The following is a 13,520-nucleotide window of genomic DNA, read 5'->3' on the forward strand; positions in this document are numbered from 1 at the left end:
ATGGGGTTGCAGACTGGTACAACCATTCTGGAAATCAGTCTGGAGGTTCTTCAGAAAATTGGACATTGAACTGCCTGAGGATCCAGCTATACCTCTCTTGGGCATATACCCAAAAGATGCCCCAACATATAAAAAAGACATGTGCTCCACTATGTTCATCGCAGCCTTATTTATAATAGCCAGAAGCTGGAAAGAACCCAGATGCCCTTCAACAGAGGAATGGATACAGAAAATGTGGTACATCTACACAATGAAATATTACTCAGCTATCAAAAACAATGCCTTTATGAAATTCATAGGCAAATGGTTGGAACTGGAAAATATCATCCTGAGTGAGGTAACCCAATCACAGAAAAGCACACATGGTATGCACTCATTGATAAGTGGCTATTAGCCCAAATGCTTGAATTACCCTAGATGCCTAGAACGCATGAAACTCAAGACGGATGATCAAAATGTGAATGCTTCACCCCTTCTTTAAAAAGGGAACAAGAATATCCTTGGCAGGGAATAGAGAGTCAAAGATTAAAACAGAGACAGAAGGAATACCCATTCAGAGCCTGCCCCACATGTGGCCCATACATATACAGCCACCCAATTAGACAAGATGGATGAAGCAAAGAAGTGCAGGCAGACAGGAGCCGGATGTAGATCTCTCCTGAGAGACACAGCCAGAATACAGCAAATACAGAGGCGAATGCCAGCAGCAAAGCACTGAACTGAGAACAGGACCCCCATTGAAAGAATCAGAGAAAGAACTGGAAGAGCTTGAAGGGGCTCGAGACCCCATGTGAACAACAATGCCAAGCAACCAGAGCCTCCAGGGACTAAGCCACTACCTAAAGACTATACATGGACTGACCCTGGACTCTGACCTCATAGGTAGCATTGAATATCCTAGTAAGATCAGCAGTGGAAGGGGAAGCCCTGGGTCCTGCTAAGACTGAACCCCCAGTGGACGTGATTGTTGAGGGGAGGGCGGCAATGGCGGGAGGATGGGGAGGGGAACAGCAATAAAGAAGGGGAGAGGGTGGGGTTGGGGGATGTTGGCCCAGAAACCAGGAAAGGGAATAACACTCGAAATGTAAATAAGAAATACTCAAGTTAGTAAAAAAAAAAAAGGAATGACTATTTGACTATTTTCATAGAAGTTTCTAGGTGCTTTTTTATAATAAGACAAGTATTTCACAAATGAGTTAGCTAAATTTGTTGATAAAGAGAGAATAGCAGTATCTCAAGACTTACTATTGTTACCAGTCATTTAGAATAAACAACCTGGGCTCTGGTCATTGTTCTCCTACAAGCAATTGAAAGAGACTAAAAGAATAAAGCACAGAAATTCAAAAAATTAATTCAGTCTTATCACATTGATAAAATGTTTAAATAAAGGCATCTTGTCAATCTCAAACCTACCTATGAAATGGTGATATAAAGGTTAGATTTCAAAAGAAGCCAGAGGCATGTGAAACAAAGAAGATTCATATCCCTACCATCACTGCCTCCTATGTATTCTGTTCCAAATGGTGGAGTCACAAACTTAGAATTGTGTGAAATCTCTTCAATAATTATTAAAACAAATTATTCTCTGTAGTTTTCTCCAGAATTAAGCATCATCCTTCCCACACAAAGCATTTGTTGGAAATTTCTGAGTCCTTTCAAGGTCATTGTTTCCCAAGTTTGATGTCGAAAGGGAGGGTTATAAACTTTTCTTTTCTTTCTTTTTTTTTCATCTTTATTAACTTGGGTATTTCTCATTTACATTTCGATTGTTAACTTTCCCAGTTTCTGGGCCAACATCCCCCTAACCCCTACCCCTCCCCTTCTCTATGGGTGCTCCCCTCCCCATCCTACCCCATTACCGCCCTCCCTCCAATAATCATGTTCACTGGGGGTTCAGTCTTGGCAGGATCAAGCGCTTCCCCTTCTACTGGTGTTCTTACTAGGCTATTCATTGCTACCAATGAGGTTGGAGCCCAGGGTCAGTCCATGTATAGTCTTTGCATAGTGGCTTAGTCACTGGAAGCTCTGGTTGGTTGTCATTGTTGTTCATATGGGATCTCGAGCCCATTCAAGCTCTTCAAGTCTTTTCTCTGATTCTTTCAATGGGAGTCCTGTTCTCAGTTCAGTGGTTTAATGATGGCATATGCCTATGTATTTGCTATATTCTGGGTGTGTCTCTCAGGAGAGATCTACATCCAGTACCTGTCGGCCTGTGCTTCTTTGCTTCATCCATCATACCTAGTTTGGTGGCTGTATATGTATGGGCCACATGTGGGGCAGGCTCTGAATGGGTGTTCCTTCTGCCTCTGTTCTAAACTGCCTCCCTATTCCCTGCCAAGGATATTCTTGTTCCCCTTTTAAAGAAGGAATGAAGCATTTGCATTTTGGTCATCTTTCTTGAGTTTCATGTGTTCTGTGCATCTAGGGTAATTTGAGCATGTAGAGGAAGGCTACTGATTTATTTGAGTTAATTTTATACCCAGCCACTTTGCTGAAGGTGTTTATCAGGTTTAGTAGTTCGGTGGTGGAACTTTTGGGATCACTTAAATATACTATCATATCATCTGCAAATAGTGATATTTTGACTTCTTCTTTTCCAATCTGTATTCCTTTGATCTCCTTTTGTTGTCTGATTGCTCTGGCTAGAACTTCAAGAACTATATTGAATAAGTAGGGAGAGATTGGGCAGCCTTTTCTAGTCCCTGATTTTAATGGGATTGCTTCAAGTTTCTCACCATTTAGTTTAATATTAGCTACTGGTTTGCTGTATATGGATTTTACTACGTTTAGGTATGGGCCTTGACTTCCTATTCTTTCCAGGACTTTTATCATGAAGGCGTGTTGAATTTTGTCAAATGCTTTCTCAGCACATAATGAAATGACCATGTGCTTTTTATCTTACAGTTTGTTTATTTCGTGGATTAAGTTGATGGTTTCCGTATATTAAACCATCCCTGCATGCGAGGGATGAAGCCTACTTGATCAGGTTGGATGATTGTTTTGATGTGCTCTTGGATTCAGTTTGCCAGAATTTTATTGAGTATTTTTGCGTCGACATTCATAAGGGAAATTGGTCTGAAGCTCTCTTTCTTTGTTGGGTCTTTGTGTGATTTAGGTATAAGAGAAATTGTGGCTTCATAGAAGGAATTTGGTATTGCTCCATCTGTTTCAATTTTGTGGAATAGTTTGGATAGTATTGGCATGAGGTATCCTATGAAGGTCTGATAGAATTCTGCACTGAACCTGTCTGGACCTGGGTTCTTTTTCGTTGGGAGACCGTTAATGACTGCTTCTATTTCGTTAGGAGTTATGGGGTTGTTTAACTGGTTCATCTGTTCCTGATTTAACTTCGGTACCTGGTATCTGTCTAGGAAATTGTCCATTTCCTGCAGATTTTCATGTTTTGTTGAATATAGGCTTTTGTAGTAGGATCTGATGATTTTTTTGAATTTCCTCTGATTCTGTAGTTATGTCTCCGTTTTCATTTCTGATTTTGTTAATTTGGACACACTCTCTGTGTCCTCTCATTAGTCTAGCTAAGGGTTTATCTATCTTGTTGACTTTCTCAAAGTACCAACTTTTGGTTCTGTTGATTCTTTCTGTGGTCCTTTTTGTTTCTACTTGGTTGACTTCAGCTCTGAGTTTGATTATTTCTTGCCTTCTACTGCTCCTGGGTGTATATACTTCTTTTTGTTCTAGAGCTTTTAGGTGTGATGTCAATCTGCTGATATATGCTCTCTCCTGTTTCTTTCTGCAGGCACTCAGAGCTATGAGTTTTCCTCTTAGCACAGCTTTCATTGTGCCCCATAAGTTTGGGTATGTTGTACCTTCATTTTCATTAAATTCTAAGAAGTCTTTAATTTCTTTCTTTATTTCTTCCTTGACCATGTTATCATTGAGTAGAGCATTGTTCAACTTCCACGTATTTGTGGGCGTTCTTCCCTTATTGTTATTGAAGACCAGCTTTAACCCATGGTGGTCTGATAGGACGCATGGGATTATTTCTATATTTCTGTATCTGTTGAGGCATGTTTTATGACCAATTATATGGTCAATTTTTGAGAAAGTACCATGAGGTGGTGAGAAGAAGGTATATCCTTTTGTTTTAGGATAGAATGTTCTATAAATAGAACATTGTTAAGTCCATTTGGTTCATGACTTCTCTTAGTCTGTCTATGTCTCTGTTTAATTTCTGTTTCCATGATCAATCCATTGAGGAGAGTGTGTTGTTGAAATCTCCTACTATTATTTTGTGAGATGCAATGTGTGCTTTGAGCTTTAATAAGGTTTCTTTTATGTATGTAGGTGCCCTTGTACTTGGAGCATAGATATTTAGGATTGAGAGTTCATTGTGGTGGATTTTTCCTTTGATGGATATGAAGTGTCCTTCCTTGTATTTTTTATGACTTTTGGTTGAAAAATCAATTTTATTCTATATCAGAATGGCTACTCCAGCTTGCTTCTTCAGACCATTTGCTTGGAAAGTTGTTTTCCAGCCTTTCCCTCTGAGATAGTGTCTGTCTTTGTCTTTGAGGTGTGTTTCCTGTAGGGAGCAGAATTCAAGGTCCTCATTGCCTATCCAGTTTCTTAATCTATGTTTTTTATTGGGGATTTGAGTCCATAGATGTTGAGAGATATTAAGAAATAGTGATTGTTCCTTCCTCCTATATTCATATTTGGATGTGAGATTATGTTTGTGTGCTTTTCTTCTCTTTGTTTTGTTGCCAAGATGATTAGTTTATTGTTTTTTCTAGGGTGTAGCTTGCCTCCTTATTTTGGGCTTTACCATTTATTATCCTTTGTAGTGCTGGATTTGTAGAAAGATATTGTGTAAATTTGGTTTTGTCAGGGAATATCTTGGTTTCTCCATCTATGTTAATTGAGTGTTTTGTTGGATACAGTAACCTGGGGTGGCATTTGTGTTCTCTTAGGGTCTGTATGACATCTTTCCAGGATCTTCTGCATTACATAGTCTCTGGTGAGAAGTCTGGTGTGATTCTGATAGGTCTGCCTTTATATGTTAATTGACATTTTTCCCTTACTGCTTTTAATGTTCTTTCTTTATTTTCTGCATTTTCTGTTTTGACTATTATTGGACGGGAGTAGTTTCTTTTCTGTTCCAATCTATTTGGAGTTTTTTAGGCTTCTTGTATGTTTATGGGCATCTCTTTCTTTAGGTTAGGGAAGTTTTCTTCTATGATTTTGCTGAAGATATTCACTGGTTCTTTGAGCTGCGAGTCTTCACTCTCTTCTATACCTCTTTCCCTTAGGTTTGATCTTCTCATTGAGTTCTAGATTTCCTGTATGTTTTGGACTAGTACCTTTTTCTATTTTACATTATCTTTGACCGTTGTGTCGATGATTTCTATGGCATCTTCTGCTCCTGAGATTCTCCTTTCTATCTTTTGTATTCTGTTGCTGATGCTTGTATCTATGGCTCCTTGTCTCTTCCTTTGGTTTTCTATTTCCAGGGTTTTCTCCCTTTGTACTTTTTTTATTGCTTCTATTTCCATTTTTAATTCCTTCACCTGCTTGATTGTGTTTTCCTGGAATTCTTTCATGGATTTTTGTGATTCTTCTCTAATGACTTCTACCTGTTTGTTTATGTTTTCCTGTGTTTCTCTAATGGAGTTGTTCATGTCTTTCTTCAAGTCCTCTAGCATCATGGTCAAATGTGACTTTAAATCTAGATCTTGCTTTTCTGGTGTGTTTGGATATTCAGTGTTTGCTTTGGTGGGAAAATTGGGCTCCAATGATGCCATGTAGTCTTGGTTTCTGTTGCTTGGGTTCCTGTGCTTGCCTCTCGCCATCAGGTTGTCTCTGGTGTTACCTTGTTCTGCTATTTCTGACAGTGGTTAGGCCATCCTATAGGCCTGTGTGTCAGGAGTGCTGTAGACCTGTTATCCTGTTTTCTTTCAGCCAGTTATGGCAACAAAATGTTCTGCCCTCAGGTGTGTAGTCTTTCCTGTCTACTGTTCTTCAGCTGTTCCTGTGGTCATGTGTCCTGAGTCGACCAGGCAGGTTACTTGGAGCACAAAAGTTTGTCTTTCCAGTGGTCCCAGGCCTGACGTTGCTCCTTGGGGACTGAGTTTGAGCTGTCCATGTGGGCGGCAACCAGAAGGGTCTGCCCCGCCTTTTCCCAGCCCCTGTGCACAGGGGTCCCAGATGGCATTAGGTGTTTTCCTCTGGAGTCAGAAATGTGGGCAAAGTGTAGTGTCTTCTGGCTTCCCAGGCGTGTCTGCCCCTCTGAAGGTTTAGCTCTCCCTCCTACAGATTTTGGGTGTGGGAGCTTTTGACATGGTCCCTTCGAACCAGGGTGTTGTCTGGACAACAGGGGACCTGCCGCTTGAGTGTCCCTATCTTCCTGTTCCCAGACACCTTTTACAGTTTCCTCTTGGGCCAGGGATGTGTCATGGGTGGGCAGTATTAGTGGTCTCTCCTGCTCTGCAGTCTCAGGAGTGCCCACCTGTCTGGGCAGTGAGCTCTCTCTCCCAAGGGGTTTGGAGCAGGGAGTTGTGGGCCGGGATCAGTGAGGTTCGGGCTCCAGCTAAAAACCAGAAGTGTCCTGTCCCAGAGGAATTTTGCCTCTATGTGTCCTGAGTCCACCGGGCAGGCCACTTGGAGCAGAAAAGTTGGTCTTACCTCTGGTTCCAGGGCTGAAATTGCTTCTGGGGGGCTGCATTTGAGCTCTCCTTGAGGGTGGCAACCAGACGGGCCTGCCCTGCCTTTTCCTGGGCTCCTGTGCACAGAGGTCCCAGATGGCATTAAGTGTTTTCCTCTGGAGTCAGAAATGTGGGCAGAGTGTAGTGTCTTCTGGCTTCCCAGGTGTGTCTGCCCCTCTGAAGGTTTAGCTCTCCCTCCCCTGGGATTTGGGTGCAGGGAGATATTGACTGGGTCCCTTCAGATCCAGTGGTGTCTTGACCGCAGGGGACCTGCAGCTTCTTTGCCCCTATCTTCCTGTTCCCAGAAGCCCTATACAGTTTCCTCTTGGGCCAGGGATGTGGGCAAGTGTGGACAGTATTGGTGTTCTCTCCTGCCCTGCAGTCTCAGGAGTACCCACCTGTCCAGTCAGTGAGTGCTCCCCCCGCCCCCCCCGTCTGTCTCTTTTAAGAAACAAAATTCCTGTCTGATCAGGGAGATCCCAACAGTTTTTTTTTTGATACACCTTGTTGCTTTTTTCATTAAAATGTAAAGAAGTATCCATTTCTTCTCCATAGGACAATAAATAAGCAGCAGGTTAGAGGTACATTGCACTCCTGATTATTTTTTTACGTTAAAAATTGCATTTACTTAGAAGCGCTCAGAATGTCAGCAAAAGAGCTGCACTTTGTTTTGCAATTACAGGGTGGTATTCATTGAACAGAACAACAATTATCTTCATATAAGCTACATCAGAAACATTCCAAGATGAAAAATAAAACCAAAAGAAAAAAACAAAACAAAACAAACTACTGTCCCCATATATAACTAATTTGTGCTGTGCACCAACAAGAACCTGCTTTAAATTTCCATGCCAATTTACACCCCACAGAGAATACCAGTCAAGGTTAGTGGCTATTGAAAATATCACCAAAACAGGGCTAACTGAAGACACATTTGGTAGTGTGTTAACTATACAAAAAAGGCACTGTATAGTATAAAAACAAATCTTAAACAGGCTTACATTTCAATTATTCTTTAAAAGCAATGAGTTGTATACAAGGGGGTAAAATGCTTTATAGAAAAAAAAACCTGTGCTAGAACCAACTTCATCATCATCATCATTGTCATCGTCGTTGTCATCATCGTCTTTCTCTTCTTCCTCTTCCTCATTCTCTTCATCCTGCTCATCATCTTCCTCTTCCTTCTCTTTCTTGCTCTTTTTGGCCTTGACCACTCCCTTTTTCACTGCACCAGGCTTTCCTTTAACTCTGTAGGCAGCAATATCTGTCTCATACTTCTCCTTCAGCGTGTCAGCCTTCTTCTCATAGGGCTGCTTGTCATCCGCAGCAGTGTTGTTCTACATCTTTTCTAGTTTCTTTGCAACATCACAAGTGGATAAGCCAGGATGCTCACCTTTGATTTTTGGGTGGTACACAGAACATAACAAGAAGAAGGCTGAAGTAGGCGTTTTGGCACATTGGGGTCCTTGAACTTTTTGGTCTCCCCTTTGGGAAGATGTAGGTTTTCATTTCTCTTTCATAACAAGCCTTGTCAGCCTTTGCCATATCTTCAAATTTCCCCTTTTCTTTAGCAGACATGGTCTTCCATCTCTCTGAGCACTTCTTGGAGAACTCTGACAAGTTGACAGAAGCATCTGGGTGTTTCTTCTTGTGCTCCTTCCAACAGCTTTTTTTTTTTAAAGGTAGTTCATCAGTAGGCAGTCTCTGAGAGGATGAATTGCCTACCTTCAAAGGAGAAGATAGTAATGTCCCTGCAGCCCTATTAGAGTCCACTGTCAATGGGAAAAAATGGAAATAACATGTCTTCTCACATGAGTCATAGAATCTATATAGTAGCTGAGCAAATGCTACACTCAGGCACAAAAGAAAGACATACCAGACATTGAAAGCAAAGGAAAGGAGAAAATAGAAAGTTTAAAACAGGAAGTGGTTAATAGTAGAAACCTGCAAGGACTGAGTGCCTCCTTGACTTTGAAGTTAGAATTTGAAACTAAAACTTGTCAGGAGACCTGCCAGATGTTGTTCAGAATGTACAAGGTGCATAAATTTTTGGAATTCTGGGAGGATGATGTTTTCAAAACTGTAATTATATAGAATTGAGCTTGTAGTTAGTTGGGAGAAAAAAAGAGACCAAAAATTAGAACTACAAATTATTCCGTGTAAATTAGCCACAGTTAGCTAGAAACTTATAAATGGATGCAAGTCAATATTTTGCACTCCATATAATGATCATGATATTGATGACAGTTCTTTTTATTATGTTCCTGAGCAGCTTATTCTCTGGAGTTAATAGGAGGGCTAATTATTTGTTTCTACGTCAAGTTACTTAGTTGGAAAAACAAAATTAGGCAAATCAACCATTTTTTCACTTCCAAACAGTTCTTCTCATTTAAAAAAAATATAAAGTTGTATTTTGTTGAGCAAAAGTGTTCATAAAATATCAAAGGAGAATGAAAAGTTACAGACATGAAATATGCTTTTAGTAAAACAATTTAAAAGATGCTTCTCCTTTGTCTTCCCACACCTGCACCCCTAATTACAAGCCCAATCCCCTCTCCCACTCACTTTCTTCCCTCCCTCTGCCCTCTATGACTTTTTGCTACCCTTTCTAAGTGTGATTGAAACATCCTTGCTTGGATCTTTCTTCTTTTTAATGTCTTTGGATCTGTGTGGTGTATCTGGGTATTTTGTGCTTTATGGCCAATATTGACTTATCAATGAGTACATGCCATGTTTATCCTTTTGGGTCTGGGTTACCACACTCAGGATGCTATATTCTAGTTCTATCCATTTGCCTACAACATTAATGATGTCCTTGTTTTTAATAACTGAATAGTATTCCATTGTATAAATGAAGCACAATTTTTTTGTATCCACTCTTCAGTAGAGGGACAACTGGGTTGTTTCCAGCTTTTGACTATTAAGAAAGAAGCTGCTATGAAGGTAGTAAAACATGTGTCCTTGTGTATGTCTGAGCATTTTTGGTATATGCCCTGGAGCAGCTTGGTCTACAGGTAAAACTATTTCCAGTTTTCAGAGAAACCACCAGATTGATTTCTAGAGTGGTTATACAAGTTTGCAATCCTACCAGCTGTGGAGAAATATTCCCCTTTCTCTACCTCCTTGCCAGCATATGCTTTCGATTGAGTTTTTAATCTTAGCCACTCTGATTGATAATAAGGTGGTATTTCAGGGTCACTTTGATTTGCATTTCCCTGATAACTAAGGATCTTGAGCATCTCTTTAAGTGCTAGGAGAATGAATGGAAATCTGTGACTTCCAGAGGTTCAGTGGGGGTGCAGGGGCAGATCTTTAGGAATTCCCAGAGACATGAGAAGGGAAGTCCAACAGGAGTCAATGGCAGTAACCTTAGCCAGGATTCATAACAGCGGGGGCATGGAAGTTGAAGTAGCCACTTTCTCAATCCAGCATGGATCCTGAATGAAGGTATAAAGATACCAACCCAGCCACAAAACTTTCAATGCAAAATTTGTGCAGTCTAAAAGAAATTCAGGGAAAAAAATGGAACAGAGACTGAAGGCAGGGCTAATTATTAACTGCTCCAATTTGAAACCCATCCCATGGGCAAACACCAATCCCTGAAAGTACCAGTGATACTCTGCTATGCTTGCAGACAGGAGTCTAACATAACTGTCCTTTGAGAAACTGTAACTAGCACCTGACTGAAACAGATTTAGATTCTCATAGCAAAAGACTGGACTGAAGTTGTGACTCTTACAGAAGAATTGAGGGAAGGATTGAAGGCCCTGAAGAAGATGGGAACCCCACAGGAGGACCAACAGAGTCAACTAACCACATCTTCTGAGAGCTCTCAGAGACCAAGACACCAACCAAAGAACACACAGGGGCTGGAATGAGACCCCCAACACATATGTAGCAGACATGCAAATCATGTGGGACCCCAAGCTATTGGAGCAGAGGCTCTCCATACAGCAGTAGCCTGACTGTGATATCTGTTCCCCAAAAGAACTGTCTTGTTTGCCCTCAGTGAGAGAGGATCTGTCTAACCTGGCAGAGGACTGACAGGCCAGGGCACAGGAATAGAAGGGGAGAGTGAATGAGGGAGGATCTCTATGAAGGAAGAACTGAAAGGGGGCAGCATTTGGTAAATAAATAAATAATTGAAAGGAGAACATACACACTTTATGAGGGAAAGTTAAATTTAAATCAGTTTTGAAATGTAAAAGATTCTTAAAAAATAATGGGACAAGATAAGGAGAAAGCTAAAATAACTAAGGTGTATCAGAACAAAGTTTGTTAAACAGTAAAAACTAAAAAGAAACTGTGTTCATGATTAAATTTGGAACTATTAAAATTTATTCAAATTTCTTAGGTCAGAGTGTGGGGTGACATCTCAGTTAATACATCTATAACATAAACCCTAGACTTACTGCTTAGAGAATATTGCAGAAGAGGGAGGCAGGCAATGCAAGGCAAAGAGGACCATGAAGCCTTTTTTGAGACACTGTATTTTGCACATGGCAGAGAAACAGCACAAACAAGAACCCAACAATATGGACACCTAAAGAAGCAATGCACAGTGCTAATGCCAGTAGACAGAATGACTTGGAGAGGGGAAGTCTCAGAAGTTTCCAATACCAAATGAAGAACTGTAAGAAATAACTGGCTTTGTGGTTAGTCCTAAATACAGACAAATACGAGCAGTGTGAGACAGACTCATTGGGTTGGATTAAATTCCCTTCTTTATAAATCTATACTCAGTAGCCTTTGCCTTCATGGTATAAAAATGTTCTTAAATGTCTTCCTCATCCATTAAAAGAAATTATCATGGTTCTTGATGGGATGATCCAATTCCTCTATTTTGTCTTCATTACCTAATTTTCTCATGTATTTTGTCCAGGCTATGGAAGCTTTTTATTGAAGTTTTTACTTGACGTCATGTGTTTTTCATTTTCATCATCTATTGGGTTCGATTATTTTCAGTAGTATTTTCTTTATTTCCTTTTCTTTTCTGGGTTATATATGTATTTAAAAAATATTGTTCTCTAATACAATACATATGTAACAGAGTTTCCCTTCCCTCTACTTCCCTCAGTCTCCTACAGCCAAATCATTCCATTTCTTCACAGAGAAACAGGCCTCCCAGGGATATCAATCAAATATGGTATAAGAAGATACAATAAAACTAGATACAAACCAACACATCACAGTAGGAGGAAGATGAATCACAGGCACTCCCTCTCCCACTGGTAGGACTCCTTCTAAACATCAAGCTAAAAACCGTAACATGTATTGAAGACCTGTCTCAGACTCTTGAATATTCTGTGATTGTGGACTCATCTCTGTGAGCCCCTGTGAGCCCCAGTTATTTGATTCTGTGAGCCATGTTTTCTTCGTGTCCTCTACCCCGTTGGCTCCTACAATACTTCTACCCCACCTTCCATAGGGTTTCCCAAAGCTCCAAGGGAGGAACCTGATTGAGGTCTTCAATTTGTGTTCTCTCCCACTACCAGTTTTCTGTGAGTCTCCACATCCACGGCCATCAGCAGCTGGAGGATGCCGATATTATGACGACTGGACTAGGTACCTATCTATGAGCATAGTAGGATGCCATTAGGAATCATAATTATTGAGTTTTGGTTCTTTGTGATATTCTAGGCCTCTATCCATCTTTGAGCCTGATCTTCCTCTCATGTGTAAGTCTCAAGTTAAGCCAGTCATTGGTTTACAACTCTCACAAATTCTGTAACTCCATTGCCCCAGTATATCTTGCAACAAGACAGGTTGTAGATCAAAGGCTTTATATCTGGGTTGTTGTGCCAGTCTCACCACTGGAATGTTACTGGTTATAGAAGATGAATGATTTAGGCTTTATATCCTCTATTACTAGGAATCCTCCTCATAGAATCCTGGGATTTCTACTGTAAATAATTTCCACATTGCCTCCTAAATGCTTTCCAATTCCAGTTGTCTTTTTATATTCTCCACGTTCACACCAGTCCCCTCTCAACCTACAAAATATATTACATTTCTCTTACACAGCAAGTTCCATGTATCTCATTTCCCTTCCTGTTGTTTAACTTTTTAGGTCCATGGGTTGTAGCATGCCTGTCATTTACTTAACAGCCCATATCTATTTATAAATGAGTACATGCCATATTTGTCTTTTTGGGTCTGGGTTACCTCACTCAGATTGATTTTTTTTCTAAATACATCTATTTGTCTGAAAAATTTATGGTACCATCTTTTTAACAGCTGAATAATACTCCATTGTGAAAATGTACCACATTTTCATTATCCATTCTTTGACGAATATATCTAGGTTGTTTCCAGCTTCTGGCTATTACAAATAAAGCTGCTATGAGCATACTTGAGCAAGTGTTCTTGTCATAGGCTGTAGCATCTTTTAGATATATGCCTGAGAGTGGATATCTAGGTCTTGTGGTAAATCAATTCTCAATATTCATAGTGGTTATTACAAGTTTGCACTCCCACTTTCAATAGTGGAGTGTTTCCCTGGCTCCACATGCTAAATACATGACCTGTAATTCATGTTTTTGACCTTAGACATTTTTACAGGTGTAGGATGGAGTCTCGAAGTTATTTTGGTTTGCATTCCCCTGATAACTAGGGGTGGCTGACATTTCTCTAAGTGTTTCTCAGCTATTTGCAATTGCTGTTGACAATTTCTGTTTAGATCTGTGTTCCATTTTCTAACTGGATTATTAAGGAATGTCTAGTTTCTTGAGTTCTTTGTGTATTTTCAATACTGCCCTTCTCTCAGATATGGAGTGAAAATCTTTTCTCATTCTTCAGAATGCCATTTTGTCCAATTGTCAGTCTGCTTTGCCTTACAGAGGCTTTCAGTTTCACCAT

The 13,520-nt window shown here is 40.3% G+C and overlaps 1 pseudogene; it reads right to left on the reverse strand.

Annotated features, from left to right (window-relative positions):
* LOC116887871 overlaps positions 1-13,520 on the reverse strand; it is a 13,727-nt pseudogene extending 207 nt beyond the window's left edge.

This window comes from Rattus rattus, chromosome X (genome assembly GCF_011064425.1).
Source record: "Rattus rattus isolate New Zealand chromosome X, Rrattus_CSIRO_v1, whole genome shotgun sequence".
Taxonomy (NCBI): domain Eukaryota; kingdom Metazoa; phylum Chordata; class Mammalia; order Rodentia; family Muridae; genus Rattus; species Rattus rattus.